Here is a 17,100-nt window from a genome sequence, read left to right as displayed (position 1 = left end):
TGACTGGCTCCTAGACTTCCTGACTGGCTCCTAGACTTCCTGACTGGCTCCTAGACCTCCTGTCTCGCTCCTAGACTTCCTGACTGGCAGGCCCCAGTCTGTCAGGATTGGAAACAGGACTTCAGCCAGCCTCCTCACCAACACTGTCCCCCTCAGGGATGTGTCCTCAGCCCCATCCTCTACACCTTGTTCACACATGACTGTGTCGCCTCCCACAAGGACAACATCATCCTGAAGTTGGCAGATGGCACCGCTGTGATTGGACGCATCACAGGGGAGGAGGAAGCGGCTTACAGGAGGGAGGTGCTGGTCTAGTGGCTTGGTGTGAGGACAACAACCTCTCCCTTAACACTGACAAGACAAAGGAGATGATAGTGGACAGGAGGAAGGAGAGAAGACCTCATCATCCACTGTCTATCCGGGGGCTTGAGGTGGAGAGGGTGAGCACCTTCAAATACCTGGGTGTCCACATCAGCGAGGACCTCACCTGGACATTCAACACCACACAGGAGGACCTCACCTGGACATTCAACACCACACAGGTAGTCAAGAGGGCCCAACAACGGCTGTACTTCCTGAGGAGGCTGAAGAAATTCGGCATGCCTGCCAGGATACTCAGGAACTTCTACAGCTGTGTGGTTGAGAGCACCTTAACCAGCTGCATCACAGCCTGGTACGGCAACACTACTGTGGCGGACCGCAGTCGCCTGCAGAGAGTGGTTAAGACAGCCGAGAAGATCACCAGAACACCACTGCCCTCTCTGCAGAGCATCTACCAGCACAGGGTCCACAGTAGAGCTGCCTCCGTACTTAAAGACCCCACCATCCAAGACACAGACTGTTCAGACCCTCCACCCATCCACAACACAGACTGTTCAGACCTCCACCCATCCACAACACAGACTGTTCACGCTTCTGCCCTCAGGCCGGAGGTTCAGAAGCTTGAAAAGCAAAACCAACGGACTGAAAAACTCTTTCTTCCCCGTTGCCATCAGACTCTTGAACAGCAGCTGACATGTTTACTTTGCACATGTTTACTTTGCACATCTCACTTCACATTATTTTTTGCACTGCTCTGTTACTTTACTTTATGTTATTTTTATTTCTATATTTTATTCTCTTGTGCATACTTATTATATAGGTCGGCTTCAGCGTGAACGGCAAAATAAGAATTTCATTCTCCGTGAAACCTGGCTTTTACTGGCGATATGACAAAATAAAACACCTTGAACCTTGATAATCCTCACATCCAGTCTGACCTCCAACTCAGCAACAATGTGAAGCCAAACAGAGGAACACACGGACTCACAAACATCCTCAAGGCAACAAGCAGTTTTCTCAGGTCACAGGAGTACGGAGTCCGGGGTCCCTTGTTGAGGGCTGTTCAGTCTTTGTATTCCCGGAGCAGGAGTTTGGTTCACATTGCCGGCAGTAAGTCGGACCTGTTCCCAGTGCACGTTGGCCTCCAGCAGGGGTGTCCTTTATCACCGGTTCTGTTCATTACCTATATGGACAGAATTTCTAGGCACAGCCGGGGGCCGGAGGGGGTCCGGTTTGGGGACCACAGGATCTCATCTCTGCTATTTGCGGATGATGTGGTTCTGTTGGCTCCATCAGCCTGGATCTCCAGCGTCCACTGACGTGGTTCGCAGCCGAGTGTGAAGCAGCTGGGATGAAGATCAGCACCTCTAAACCCGAGGCCATGGTTCTCGACCAGAAAAAGGTGTCTTGCTCCCTCCAGGTCGGTGGAGTGCCCTTGTCCCAGGTGGAGGAGTTCGAGTATCTTGGGGTCTTGTTCACGAGTGGGGGAAAGATGGAGCGTGAGATCGACAGGCGGATCGGTGCAGCGTCTGCAGTTATGCGGACGTTGTATTGGTCCGTCGTGGTGAAGAAGGAGCTGAGCCAAAAGACCAAGCTCTCGATTTACCGGTCGATCTTCGTTCCTCCCCTCACCTATGGTCATGAACTATGGGTCATGACCGAAAGAACCAGATCCCGGATACAAGCGGCTGAAATGAGCTTCCTCCGTAGGGTGGCTGGGCGTCACCCTTAGAGATAGGGTGAGGAGCTCAGCCACCCATAGAGATAGGGTGAGGAGCTCAGTCACTCTTAGAGATAGGGTGAGGAGCTCAGTCACCCTTAGAGATAGGGTGAGGAGCTCAGTCACCCTTAGAGATAGGGTGAGGAGCTCAGTCACCAGGGAGGAGCTCGGAGTAGAGCCGCTGCTCCTCCACATGGAGAGGAGCCAGCTGAGGTGGCTCGGGCATCTGTTTCGGATGCCTCCTGGACGCCTCCCTAGGGAGGTGTTCCGGGCATGTCCCTCTGGTAGGAGGTCTCAGGGCAGACCCAGGACACCTGGAGGGACTATGTCTCTCTATGGCCTGGGAACACCTTGGGATGCCACTGGAAGAGCTGGAGGAAGTGTCTGGGGTGAGGGAAGTCTGGGCAACTCTGCTCAGACTGCTGCCTCTGCGACCCGGCCCTGGATAAGCGACAGACAAAGGATGAATGGATGGATGTATAAGTTAGCTTTTTTCCTTTCCTTTCCTTTCTTTGCTTCCTTTCAGAATGTCATGAAAGTTCTTGGACACGCCATTCTTCTGGGAGGCTCGCCCTCGCACTCAACAGGTTGGTGCCCTGAACCCTGAATGTTGTTAGAGAGGAATGAGTGATATATAAATAACGTCACTGTCTTGATTTCTAATCCAGAGACCAACTGAGTGGCGAAACGAGTCCCATGGACTGGACACTGGATTTTGTTTTTGTTGTTGTTTTTTCTTTCATGAAAATAAACATTGAGTTGGAACCAGTGCTATGTGTGTTTTTGACTCTGTACTACCATAAGTGTGCATTTGCTCCTCATCCCCGGGTTGCAAAATAGTGTGGATTAAAAATAGGGATGTCCGATAATATCGGAGGGCCGATATTATCGGCTGATACTGACTTAAAAATGTAATATTTGGAAATATCGGTATTGGATTTTTACAACCGATATTGGAATTTCCGAGTCTGCATGAACGCAGCATTGGACGTTTACGGGTGCGCGCTTGATGACGTTTAACAACAACAAATACAACTCACTAAACTCGTGGCTAAGAAGGAGAAGCCCGGTGAATGAAATGTCCGTGGAGGACTGGAGGCTCCACCAGGCCCTCTTCCCTGCTGGGCCAGTACCTGACTGCACCCTGCACCAGTGTTGACAGTGAACCAGTGTTCAGCACTGGTACCAGTACCTGACTGCACCCTGCACCAGTGTTGACAGTGAACCACTGTTCAGCACTGGTACCAGTACCTGACTGCACCCTGCACCAGTGTTGACAGTGAACCACTGTTCAGCACTGGTACCAGTACCTGACTGCACCCTGCACCAGTGTTGACAGTGAACCAGTGTTCAGCACTGGTACCAGTACCTGACTGCACCCTGCACCAGTGTTGACAGTGAACCACTGTTCACACTGGTACCAGTACCTGACTGCACCCTGCACCAGTGTTGACAGTGAACCACGGTTCAGCACTGGTACCAGTACCTGACTGCACCCTGCACCAGTGTTGACAGTGAACCACTGTTCAGCACTGGTACCAGTACCTGACTGCACCCTGCACCAGTGTTGACAGTGAACCACTGTTCAGCACTGGTACCAGTACCTGACTGCACCCTGCACCAGTGTTGACAGTGAACCAGTGTTCAGCACTGGTACCAGTACCTGACTGCACCCTGCACCAGTGTTGACAGTGAACCAGTGTTCAGCACTGGTACCAGTACCTGACTGCACCCTGCACCAGTGTTGACGGTGAACCAGTGTTCAGCACTGGTACCAGTACCTGACTGCACCCTGCACCAGTGTTGGCAGTGAACCAGTGTTCAGTACTGGTACCAGTACCTGACTGCACCCTGCACCAGTGTTGACAGTGAACCAGTGTTCAGCACTGGTACCAGTACCTGACTGCACCCTGCACCAGTGTTGACAGTGAACCAGTGTTCAGCACTGGTACCAGTACCTGACTGCACCCTGCACCAGTGTTGACAGTGAACCAGTGTTCAGCACTGGTACCAGTACCTGACTGCACCCTGCACCAGTGTTGACAGTGAACCAGTGTTCAGCACTGGTACCAGTACCTGACTGCACCCTGCACCAGTGTTGACAGTGAACCAGTGTTCAGGACTGGTACCCGTACCTGACTGCACCCTGCACCAGTGTTGACAGTGAACCAGTGTTCAGCACTGGTACCCACATCATTGATGAGAAGAGAAATCTCATACATTGCTGAGATGCTGAGATGCTTGTATTCATACAGAACAATCTCCCTCTTACACATGAGGACATGGGGAAAGAAATAGACCAGTTATATGGACGAGTCAACTTCAGTCTTTGTTGTTGTTGCACTTTAAAGGAGGGCTGTTTTAATTTTGTGAGCATTTCTGTGCCTTTCTTGTTTATATTTACACTATTTTGTTACTCTTAAAAGAGATTGAGCCCAGTTTGAGTCTATTATTTGACAAGTTATGTCCAGTTATTCATTCATTGACTGTTTACAACTAATGGACTGAAGATGTGCCTCTTCCTTTTTTTTATATTGTCTGTGGTGTTGTTGAGTTTGTTGTTGAGGTTTCTCTCTAACACTAAATAAATATGGCAGTTTTTTCCATAATTTAAGTTGTTCTCTTGTTTTTCTCAGTGTGTACATTTGGAAAGCCATGTTTGATTCACATATGCATCCAGTGGGGCATCACAATAAAATTAGGCATAACGTGTTAATTCCACAGTAGGAGATATTTTATGTTGTTGTTACCGAACAGTTTTGATGTAAAAAGCCAGCATATATCGGTATCGGTGATATCGGTATCGGAAATTAAGAGTTGGACAACATCAGAATATCGGATATCGGTAGAAAAGCCAATATCGAGCATCCCTAATTAAAAATGTACATCTCTGTTGTTTTCATTCCTGCCCTGGCACAGCTTTCTGTGGATTCTGAGACATTGTTGGACTGGTCCCATTATACATTGCCTTGTTGTCTGGAACAGTCCAATCGGGGGTTGGTGCTGTCCGTGGTGCTGAACTGAATGGAGGTGCTGTAAGATGGTGCGTCGGGACGTGGCTGCAGATCAGTACAGCTCATGAGGCCGTACAGCCCGACCACAGAACATAAGACAAACAGGTTATTCCCATTTTGTTTATTCAACATTGAAAGTTTTTATTTCACCCACTCAGAAAGGTTTCAGGGAATGGACCGTTTTTAAATGTACAACACCCGCCTTCATCCACAAAGTGCAGTTGGTGAATGCTGTTCAAGTCAGACCTTTGATGGAAATGGCAACTGTCGTGTGTGTGTTGTGTGTGCGTGTGTGCGTGCGTGCGTGCGTGCGTGTGTTGTGTGTGTGCGTGCGTGTGTGCATGTGTGTGTGTGTGTGTGTGTGTGTGTGTGTGTGTGCGTGCATGCGTGCGTGTGTGTGTGTGTATGTGTGAGATATAAGTTGCAATATTTTTGCGTGAGGGAATGTGTACATACATTTGCACACATAGAATTTTTTATGTGTCTGTGTGTACACAATCCCTCACATATGGACAGACAGAGAGACAGTCAGGGGGAGAGAGACAGACAGACTGAGGGAGGGACAGACAGAGGGAGAGAGATGGAGGGAGGGGGATGGAGGGACAGACAGACAGAGAGAGAGGGGGATGGAGGGATGGACAGAGGAAGAGAGATGGAGGGAGAGACAGACAGAGAGATAGGGGGATGGAGGGACGGACAGAGGGAGCGATTGACAGAGGGAGAGAGACAGAGGGAGAAACAGTCAGAGGGAGGGACAGACTGAGGGAGAGAGATGGAGGGAGGGGGATGGAGGGACAGACAGAGGGAGAGACATACATGGACAGACAGACAGAGGGAGAGAGACCGAGGGAGGGGGACGGAGAGAGAGACAGACAGAGAGGGAGGGGGACAGAGGGCTTTTTTTAGTCTTTTTAGTGTTGTTTTTACTGAGTGGAAGAAACTCACAGGTTCTTCACTCTTTAACTATGGTTTTTAGTCTTTTTAGTGTTGTTTTTACTGAGTGCAAGAAACTCACGGGTTCTTCACTCTTTAACTATGGTTTTTAGTCTTTTTAGTGTTGTTTTTACTGAGTGCAAGAGACTCACGGGTTCTTCACTCTTTAACTATGGTTTTTAGTCGTTTTAGTGTTGTTTTTACTGAGTGCAAGAGACTCACGGGTTCTTCACTCTTTAACTATGGTTTTTAGTCTTTTTAGTGTTGTTTTTACTGAGTGCAAGAAACTCACGGGTTCTTCACTCTTTAACTATGGTTTTTAGTCTTTTTAGTGTTGTTTTTACTGAGTGCAAGAGACTCACAGGTTCTTCACTCTTTAACTATGGTTTTTAGTCTTTTTAGTGTTGTTTTTACTGAGTGCAAGAGACTCACAGGTTCTTCACTCTTTAACTATGGTTTTTAGTCTTTTTAGTGTTGTTTTTACTGAGTGCAAGAGACTCACAGGTTCTTCACTCTTTAACTATGGTTTTTAGTCTTTTTAGTGTTGTTTTTACTGAGTGCAAGAGACTCACAGGTTCTTCACTCTTTAACTATGGTTTTTAGTCGTTTTAGTGTTGTTTTTACTGAGTGCAAGAGACTCACAGGTTCTTCACTCTTTAACTATGGTTTTTAGTCGTTTTAGTGTTGTTTTTACTGAGTGCAAGAGACTCACAGGTTCTTCACTCTTTAACTATGGTTTTTAGTCTTTTTAGTGTTGTTTTTACTGAGTGCAAGAGACTCACAGGTTCTTCACTCTTTAACTATGGTTTTTAGTCTTTTTAGTGTTGTTTTTACTGAGTGCAAGAGACTCACGGGTTCTTCACTCTTTAACTATGGTTTTTAGTAGTTTTAGTGTTGTTTTTACTGAGTGCAAGAGACTCACAGGTTCTTCACTCTTTAACTATGGTTTTTAGTCTTTTTAGTGTTGTTTTTACTGAGTGCAAGAGACTCACAGGTTCTTCACTCTTTAACTATGGTTTTTAGTCTTTTTAGTGTTGTTTTTACTGAGTGCAAGAGACTCACAGGTTCTTCACTCTTTAACTATGGTTTTTAGTCTTTTTAGTGTTGTTTTTACTGAGTGCAAGAGACTCACAGGTTCTTCACTCTTTAACTATGGTTTTTAGTCTTTTTAGTGTTGTTTTTACTGAGTGCAAGAGACTCACGGGTTCTTCACTCTTTAACTATGGTTTTTAGTCGTTTTAGTGTTGTTTTTACTGAGTGCAAGAGACTCACGGGTTCTTCACTCTTTAACTATGGTTTTTAGTCTTTTCAGTGTTGTTTTTACTGAGTGCAAGAGACTCACGGGTTCTTCACTCTTTAACTATGGTTTTTAGTCTTTTTAGTGTTGTTTTTACTGAGTGCAAGAGACTCACAGGTGCTTCACTCTTTAACTATGGTTTTTAGTCTTTTTAGTGTTGTTTTTACTGAGTGCAAGAAACTCACAGGTTCTTCACTCTTTAACTATGGTTTTTAGTCTTTTTAGTGTTGTTTTTACTGAGTTCAAGAGACTCACAGGTTCTTCACTCTTTAACTATGGTTTTTAGTCTTTGTAGTGTTGTTTTTACTGAGTGCAAGAGACTCACAGGTTCACCGACCTTCACCGACCTGGAGGGGGCAAGACACCTTTTTCTGGTCGAGAACCATAGCCTTGGATTTAGAGGTGCTGATCTTCATCCCAGCTGCTTCACACTCTGCTGCGAACCTCATAATGATCCACACATCCGTATAAATGTACACTGACTGGAAGAACTGAATAGTGCAAATTGAACTCCAAGATGGCGGCTATTACATAACTCAAAACATGAATGAATGAACTAATGAATGAATGAATGAATGAATGAGCTTTTTTGTCATTTTACAGGTACAGGTACAGGTACACCGAAATTGCATAGAAAGTTTTGGGGAAAGAAGGACAACATGAGGTGAGTAGAGGAGGGGAAAAAAGGCAGATTAAAGACTGTGCTCTGAGGAGTATTCCACACTCACATCCAGGAGAGTTGAAGACAAAACACAACCTTGGCGACTGGGTGTCTGGGAGTCCGAATTGGAGATTACATTTGTTTTCGTTCAGGCGCTTCAGCTTTATCTGTCGACCTTGAGTGTCTCTGGTCTCCAATGTTGCTCCAATTGTGGCAAGATTTTAGCTTCCCAACCGAGTGCGAATATCCTCCAAGATCGATCCAATTTCGCGTTAACGTTCAAGAGTCGTACTCTTGAGTTTGTTTATCGCATGAGTCTGAGCGTTCAAAGCTCGGCACAGTCCCTCAGTGACGATAGGCAGCCTTCCCAATGCGGCTTCCCTCGTCTTCTCAACTTTGTGATAGATCAGAAAGCCGCCAACCCCAATCAGCAGCATACCTGCTATCATGAATCCCAATATGTAGAGGTCCTCCACATCCTCGATGGAAAGAATGGCCAAACACAGTTGCTTCCAGGAACCCCAGGAATCCAGCATGTATCCGGCTGCAAACGTCCCATCGGGACATGCGGGCTCTCCTTTGCCCGATCTTCGTGTCGGAAAAATTTGGTCGATCGCATTGAGAGACCAGCTAATCAATTCCATGGTTCTGGTTAAATTCGGATGCGGGTCTGAAGAGATTCTCTTGATAGCTCAGACACAAGACAGTACAGGACGAAGCAGCAAGCGGGGAGGGTGAGCGGGAGAGGAGAGAAGAGAGAAGCGTCCGCCTTCGCTGAGAGCCGGAAGAAGAAGAACATCTTACATTTATTCATCCTCTGGAACGTTCTGCATCTCCTCTACTGTCAGGGACCAAGCAGTAGGCAAACAGGTTTCTTTGAAAAAAGGTTTTATTTACCCAACAAAACAATGGACCATTGAACGTTTCTTTAACAGAAAATGAGGTCAACCAAACAAACTCAAAATATCTAAACAACTGAGATGTTGACATAACAAAATGACCTCCACAAATGAGTTACTCGGGGGTTTATATAGGGACCAGGTGAAACCAACTAAAACACAAGGGGGAAACAAATGACAAATACACAAACTAATGGTGGGGAAACTACTGAACCTAAAATAAACCCCCCTCTGCTATGGCACGAGATGGTGGGGCCAACGGCTTGGAACAGCCTCTCGTCTGTTGCCCCGCCTTTGCCACTGCCCGATGACTCCGCCCGTCAGCAGAGGAACTCAAAAATAGAAAAGCACAATTAATACAAAAGAAATGTGGCAATGATAGTCTTCCAGTGTAAAAATGGGTGCACTTCATTCAAACAGTGAAAGACTAGGAAATCAATTATAATTAAATGGAATAAGCCAAGGGTGCGGTGCATATGAAAAATGATTGGGGTGTGGCTGACTGTAAACCAGGAAGTGAGGTGAGGTGAGTGAAGGCAGCACCTGCAGGCTTTATTGTGTGGACTTGTCCATCACACACTCCCCCCCTTCAGGTCTCTTGCTGGAACTGCGAGAGAGGTAGTCGGCTGCAATGTTGTCCTTTCCTGGGATGTGCTGGATGGTGAAGTGGAATGGTTGTAATGCCAGGTACCACCGGGTAATCCTCCCATTGGTATCCTTCATCCTCTCCATCCACTGAAGCGCTTTGTGGTCTGTCTCCAAGGTAAACTCTCTTCCCAGAAGGTAATATCGGAAAGAGTCAAGGGCCCATTTGATAGTCAGTGCCTCTTTTTCCACCGTTGAATACCGGACCTCTCTGGGGAACAGTTTCCGGGTAATGTAGGCAACTGGGTGACGATTATCTGGTGGTCCCTGGAGAAGAACAGCTCCAAGACCCCTGTCAGACGCATCGGTTTGCACAGTAAAATGTTCCTCAAAGTTTGGACCGTAGAGAACTGGTTCCTTACTGAGTGATTGCTGGATGTCCTGGAAAGCCACCTCTGTCTGCTCTGTCCACAGGATTTGGTTGGGTGACCAAGATCCAGTCAAGTCCGTAAGTAGCGCTGCCCTGGTGGAGAACTGGGGATGAAACGATGATAAAACCCTGCCATGCCGAGAAATGATCTCAACTGCTTTCTTGTCTGTGGTAAAGGACAAGACTCTATAGCCTGGATCTTGTCAACTTGTGGTTTTATTACCCCATTCCCGATGATGTGGCCCAGGTATCTCACCTCTGTGGCAGCAAAACTGCATTTTGATGGGTTGACCGTCAACCCTGCAGCATGGATGCGATCCAAGACAGCTTTCAGATGTTCCAAGTGCTGCTCCCTGGTGGTACTGTAAATGACAATGCCATCCAAATATGCGGCAGCAAAATCAGTGACATCACACAGTACCTGGTCCATAAGCCTCTGAAATGTAGCTGGAGCTCCATGAAGACCAAATGGCATAACCATGAATTGGAAAAGCCCCCATGGCGTCCTGAACGCAGTCAATTCTCTGGATCGTCCAGTGAGTGGAACCTGCCAGTAACCCTTACAGAGGTCTATTGTGGTCATGTATTTTGCTCTTCCCAACCATTCCAACAGCTCATCAATTCTTGGAGTGGGGTATGCGTCAAAATAAGAAATTGAATTTAAATACCTGAAATCAATGCAAAATCTCATAAGGATGGGATCCTTCTTTGGTACGAGTACCACTGGGTTACACCATTCACTTTTCGAAGTCTCGATGATCCCCAGGGACAGCATCAGGTCCGTCTCTTTCCTGAAGGAAGTCAACAGCCGTTCAGGGATCCTGTAACTAAGCCGTCTCACAGATGCACCTTCCTTAAGAACAATATCATGCTCCACAATACCTGTTCTCCCAGGGTTCTCCTGAAATATCTCCGGCGTACATATTTCTCTCACCTGCTGCTGTTTGTCGTCCGTAAGGTGGCTCAGGTCAAACTCCCCATAGGCACCAACCAAAGGCAAGTATTGCTCATACACTTCCTCTTCCTCCAGCACATCTCTAATCAGCATCACTTCCTTCCTTTCAGGTTGCGGCACCCACTCCTTCAAGAGATTTATGTGAAGCACCTTACTTGACCGTGACCGTCCGGGGGTTGATACCTGGTAGGTGGTTGGACCAAGTTTCTTCAGAACTTCAAACAGTCCATGCCACTTTGCTAGAAACTTGTGCTCGTCAGTGGGAAGAAGCACTAGCACTTTCTGTCCTGGGTTGAAGGATCTCTGCCGGGCTGACTGATCATACCAGGACTTCTGCTTTTGCTGGGCCTCTACCATGTGTGATTGGACAAGTTCATTCATCTTCTCCAATCGTTCCCTCATCTGGACAACATAGGATACAATGTTGACAGACTGCATCCTCCCCTGGTCTCACTCCCAGATTTCTCTCAACAAAGAAAGAGGTCCCCGAACTTCATGCCCATACAAAAGTTCAAATGGAGAGAAGCCAATGGAGGCTTGGGGTACTTCTCTATATGCAAACAGGAGATATGGCAGCCACTGATCCCAGTCCGTTCCACCGTCATTGGTGAACTTTCGGAGCATCTGCTTTAGGGTCTGGTTGAAGCGCTCAGTTAGTCCATCAGCTTGAGGATGGTATGGTGTCGTCCTCAAACTCCTTATGCCCAGTAGCTGGTACACCTGTTTCAGTAGAGTTGACATGAAGTTAGATCCCTGATCAGTGAGTATTTCACGAGGGAAGCCCACCCTGGCAAAGAACTGCACCAGACAAAAAGCTACAGATTTGGCCTTTATGGACTTTAGTGGAAACACTTCAGGGTATTTCGTGGCATAATCTGTTATAACCAGCATGTATCGGTTTCCAGCCTTACTCCTTTCCACTGGACCCACAATGTCCATTCCCAGGCGCTCAAATGGAGTTTCAATAATTGGCAGTGGCTGGAGTGGGACTCTCGGGGGGCCTTTTAGCAGATGTTATTTGACACTGAGGGCAGCTTCGACAGAACTGTGAGACATCCCTACGCATTCCAGGCCAGTGAAAGTGATGTTGGTTTTATGCTTACCTAGGTGGCCGGCCCAGGGAACAGAATGCCCCAAGGCAAGTATGATTTCTCTAGCTGCCTGGGGAACCACAAGCTGCAACACTGACCCTCGCTGACGGTAAAGTATCTCATTTTGCAGAACATAGTTCTCTCTGTCAGAATCCAGCTCCGTTGTCCCCTTCCCTTTTACATTCTGAAAAAACCCTGCTAAAGATGAACAGTTTTTTGCATTTCAATGATATTGTCTGGTATTTTGAACCCGAATGGTGGATCTGGCTCAGTTTCTGATGGTTCTACAACTGTATGCTGCAATTTATCTTGCCTTCTCTGACTGCGCGTTTTCCGAGACTTCCCAGGCCTCGTCTCCACCTCTGCATTGAAGAATGGTAGAGCACTGAGCATCCCAGCGTGGCCACAGGATTCTTTTGCACGTGGTCTGGTGACCACCACGTTGCTCTTGCAGCTCTGATCTGCTTCGAACAAATCAAACAGCACTGGTAGGTCTCGTCCTAGCACAGCAGGATACGGTAAATCATCAACAACTCCAACATTCAGCAGGTAAGTCTGCCCATTCACTTTGATGTACAAGTCAGCGGTTGGATAGCTCTGCTCAGCTCCATGTACACAACAGATTGGAATTCTGTCTCTTGTACTAATTACATTTGGAGGTACAACTTGCCGGTGTACAAGAGTCTGATCACTCCCAGAGTCAATTAGAGCCTTTAGATTCACTCCATTTACCTCAATATTTGACATTTTAATTGACTGGTCTGTCTTTGTCTCATTTTCCACAGGAGGGCGTGGCACAAAACATATTTGAGTCATCTTGGATGTGTTATTTGGACACATAGGTTTTGTGTGACCTTCCACTCCACAGAGAAAACAGACTGGCCCTTTTCTAGCATTCTTGAGTCGTCGGATAGATGGTTGGTTCTCTCCCATGGGTGGCTTACCAAACCCAGTTCCCGGCCCCTGTTGGTTCTGTTGGGCTGGTTTGCGGTTGTCTCTTGTCCTCCATGAGTGGTAGCTCCATGGTTGTCCTTTTCTCCTGGCAGCCACAAAGATATCAGCCAGCTTAGCAGCCTCCAATGCCGACTCTGGGTCATGCTCTCTGATCCAGACCTGAAGCTCAGGGGATAACATTCTCAAGTATTGTTCGAGCACAATTATTTCACCAACTTCCTGGATGGATTTACCTTTTGGCTGGATCCACTTCCCATATAGTTCCTTGAGCCTTACATGCAATTCCTTCGGGCTCTCGTCAGGGTTGACCTCGAGGGAACGGAATCTTTGCCTATAGGTCTCAGGATTAATATCACATTTTGACAAAATGGCTGATTAAATGATTAAATGAACCACCCAATCTGACATCTGCCAACGACAGGCTACGGCAATGCGTTCAAACGTTGTAAGAAAATGTTCAATGTCATCATCCTCTGTTAATTTTTCCAATCTGGGCTCATGGCGTGAGTGAGACTGACCAGCTGGGATTAAGTTAAAGTTTGTGGTCTGACCTTCCGAATCTTGGGGGTCACAGCAGCCGATATCCAGAGGACCCCGCACTGGAGATGTTCTAGTTTCAACTTCGGACTGCAGGAGCTGAAACTGATGCTGAAGGGCTTTAAACCGATGTTCTTGTTTTACAGCTACCTCCTTCATTTGTGCTTCTCGGGCCTCCTGCTGCTCCATGTGAGTCCGAAGGATGGCCACCACCTCCGACATAGTCGGTTCCCGACCTTCTCCTTCAGTGCTTTCCACCACTCCAGAGGCTTCATTCCCTTCCTCTTCTCTGGTCTGCCTCTCCTGGTCACTTATCAGGCTTACAGGCCCTCCTGGTTTTCTTCCACCCTTTCCTCCGCCACGGTTCATCACCTTTTCCAGGGACACAGAGCAAAACCAAAAAAAAGACGGCGAGAGAAAAAAAAAAAGGAAAAAAAAAACCTGTTTCCTTCTCACTACTGTATATTTCCTTTGTTCTTGAAGAACAGCCTCCAGAAGCATTTTTTCTTGTTTTTCTTGGCCTGGATTTTCTCCTCTAAGACCTTGTTGGCCTCCTCTAGCCTTATCTTCTCAGCCAGCAGGTTCATGTAATCAGCCAGAATATCCTGCTTCTCACTGTACAGGGTTGACTTCTCAGTACAGAGGTCTTTGTGCTTAGCGTAGAGGGACTCCATGTCAGCAAGCATCTTATTGTTCTCAGTCTGAATGGCCTCCTTGTCAGACTGGAGGATCCCCTTCTCTGTCTGGAGGGTCCCCTTCTCTGCCTGGAGGACCACCTTCTCAGACTGGAGGGTCCCCTTCTCTGCCTGGAGGATCTCCTTCTCTGATTGGGTGGTCTCCTTCTCAGACTGGAGGACCTCCTTCTCAGACTGGAGGACCGCCTTCTCAGACTGGAGGACCGCCTTCTCAGACTGGAGGGTCTCATTCTTTGACTGGAGGATCTTGTTCTTTGACTGGAGGATCTTCTTCTCTAACTGGAGGGTCTCGTTCTTTGACTGGAGGGTCTCGTTCTTTGACTGGAGGATCTTCTTCTCTAACTGGAGGCTCTCGTTCTTTGACTGGAGGATCTCGTTCTTTGACTGGAGGATCTTCTTCTCAAACTGGAGGGTCTCCTTCTCAGACTTGAGGATCTTCTTCTCAGACTGGAGGATCTCCTTCTCAGACTTGAGGGTCTCCTTCTCAGACTGGAGAGCCTCCTTCTCAGACTGGAGGACCGCCTTTTCAGACTGGAGGGTCTCATTCTTTGACTGGAGAGCCTCCTTCTCAGACTGGAGGGTCTCGTTCTTTGACTGGAGAGCCTCCTTCTCAGACTGGAGGGTCTCGTTCTTTGACTGGAGGATCTTCTTCTCTAACTGGAGGGTCTCGTTCTTTGACTGGAGGATCTTCTTCTCAAACTGGAGGGTCGCGTTCTTTGGCTGGAGAGCCTCCTTCTCAGACTGGAGGGTCTCGTTCTTTGACTGGAGAGCCTCCTTCTCAGACTGGAGAGCCTCCTTCTCAGACTGGAGGGTCTCGTTCTTTGACTGGAGGGTGTCATTCTCATCCAGGAGGTTCTTGTTCTCAGAGTAGACGGTCTCCATCTCAGCATGGAGGGTCTCATTCTCAGCCAGCAGGGTCTTCCTCTCAGCCAGCAGCCTCTTTCTCTCCTTCACCTCCCACTGAAGCCTCTCCTCCAGAGCTCTGAACCTCAGCTCTTCTTTTTGGAGTTCCTGCCTTTGCATGTCACCTTGGTTTTCAGAGGTGGGGTGGACACTTGAGAAATCATTTTCTGTTGTCATCTTTTGTTTCACAATGGCATGGTCTCGGCCAATAGACAACGGCTTTGGCTGGGACACTCCTCGATTGAAGTCTCTCTTCATTCTTTGAGGTACCTGGGTAACTGAGGAGGCCCCAGTCTTCTTCTCTTTGTCTCTCAACGACTGTCCATAAATCTTCAGGCGATCCTCCTTACGTAATCTGTGTTGTAGTTTGAGAAACTCCTTCTCTCTCCGGCGATCCTGCTGAGTTAGTTTGTTTTCCATTTTTTGCATCTCTTTCTTGTTCTTGTGGTCCGCTTCTTTTTTGAAAATGTTTAGCTGTCGCTTGCTTTCACCTCGCAGAAATGACTGACTGGCAGTGCTTGTTTTCACGTCAAAGATATGTTGTGTTATGACGTCATGTGATGTTGTTAGGCTTTCATCTCAGCATCAAAAATCAAAATCATTTGATCAAAGCCACACCCGAATCAAGCCACGCACCTGACGTCATAGCAAGTTTAAGCCACACCCCATTCAGAAAGATGAAAGGCACACTGCTGGTCTCCTTTTCAGTCTCTTTGCAGACATGTATCCAGAATTGTGTGAATGCTGGAAAAATTAGCACAGTCACACTCAAAAAGCAACTTTAGGCTGTTGTTTTATTTGCATTTCAAAAATATATTTGATTAATATGATCATATTGAGTTTCTCTTTGTTAAATAATAGAGTGGTATAAGAGAGCCATCGTCCAAATATGTTGGTGCTCCAACTAAGCGTAGGAGCTCCACCTGTCTTATCAGGAAATGATAGACATTCAGTTCTATCAGTCTCATAAGATATACTAAACAGTTAATCAGGAATTTTAATGAATAGTTAAAGTAGTTACAATTACCACAATTAACAGTAAAGCTTGAAGGACTTTGGAGTTCTTGACACAGAAGAGGTCAACATTTCATTCACCTTTGTGCTCATTAATAAAACAGCAAGTATGATTCCAGAAATTATGTTTATACTCAACTAAGATTCTGATGATCATCTGGAGGAAGGAAACACCTGTTTGTTGCTCCATCCTGAACACTCCCTGAAACAATATTTTCTTCTAATTTGTTCTGGAGTGATAGTTTAGTACACTTTGTTTATTGAAGAAAAAAATTCCAGATATCACAATGTTTGGGAGAAAATAGTCTGCACAGTTTTTTTTTAATATGATAAAGGATTATCTGTTTACCTATGAACATTTCCAAAATTCAGTATTCGTTATTGATAAACCAAAGAAAAATTCATGAAAATTCATCCAGATTGAATGATGCCTTAACGTTGAATATTAAAAGTATCTGTATGGGATGGGTATCAGCAATACTGGCCCTGTATTTACTTGGTATCGCATCGATAGCAAACCTTGGCGTATGGCACACCACTAATCTGCAGTGAAGTGGACCTTTTTTCAGTGAATGGGGTCGAACCGGTGAAACATTGAGAAGCTCCGGAGGTGTGATCTCCACCTCTGCTGACGGAGTTGTCAGGAGCTCGGCCCAGGGCAGGATTACAGTGGAGCTCTTATTTTCTTTGACAGTGTGACAGTCAGTGACATTTTCACTCCACAGCCAGTGTGAGCACGAAGGTCTGCGTCTCAGAAGGAAAAAACATGAAAGGGATATTAGTCAGGATTGAAAGGACTCACTTATAAAAGAATTTGAAGAAAAACTGGATGAGTTTTTTTTGTCAGGACTGAAAGCCCCCGCCCACTGAGTATGTATACTGAGTATATTCCTGTGCAGGTTCGATATGAGGGTGAAGAAGAAGAGAAGAACTTCTCTGAAAGATTCACTCTCTTCCAGGTCCGTCAGCATTAGAATAATCCACTGATACAGTCTGACTCATTACAGATCCAACTCTGGAAACAGTGTCCAGTCTTTTTTGGCTGATCTGGAAAATAAGCACAACTATGTTTCAGTTGCATAACCCAATAA

The sequence above is a fragment of the Blennius ocellaris genome (assembly GCF_963422515.1).
Source record: "Blennius ocellaris genome assembly, chromosome: 7".
NCBI lineage: Eukaryota > Metazoa > Chordata > Actinopteri > Blenniiformes > Blenniidae > Blennius > Blennius ocellaris.
The sequence above is the reverse complement of the archived record's forward strand: the minus strand, read 5'-3'. Positions refer to the sequence as shown.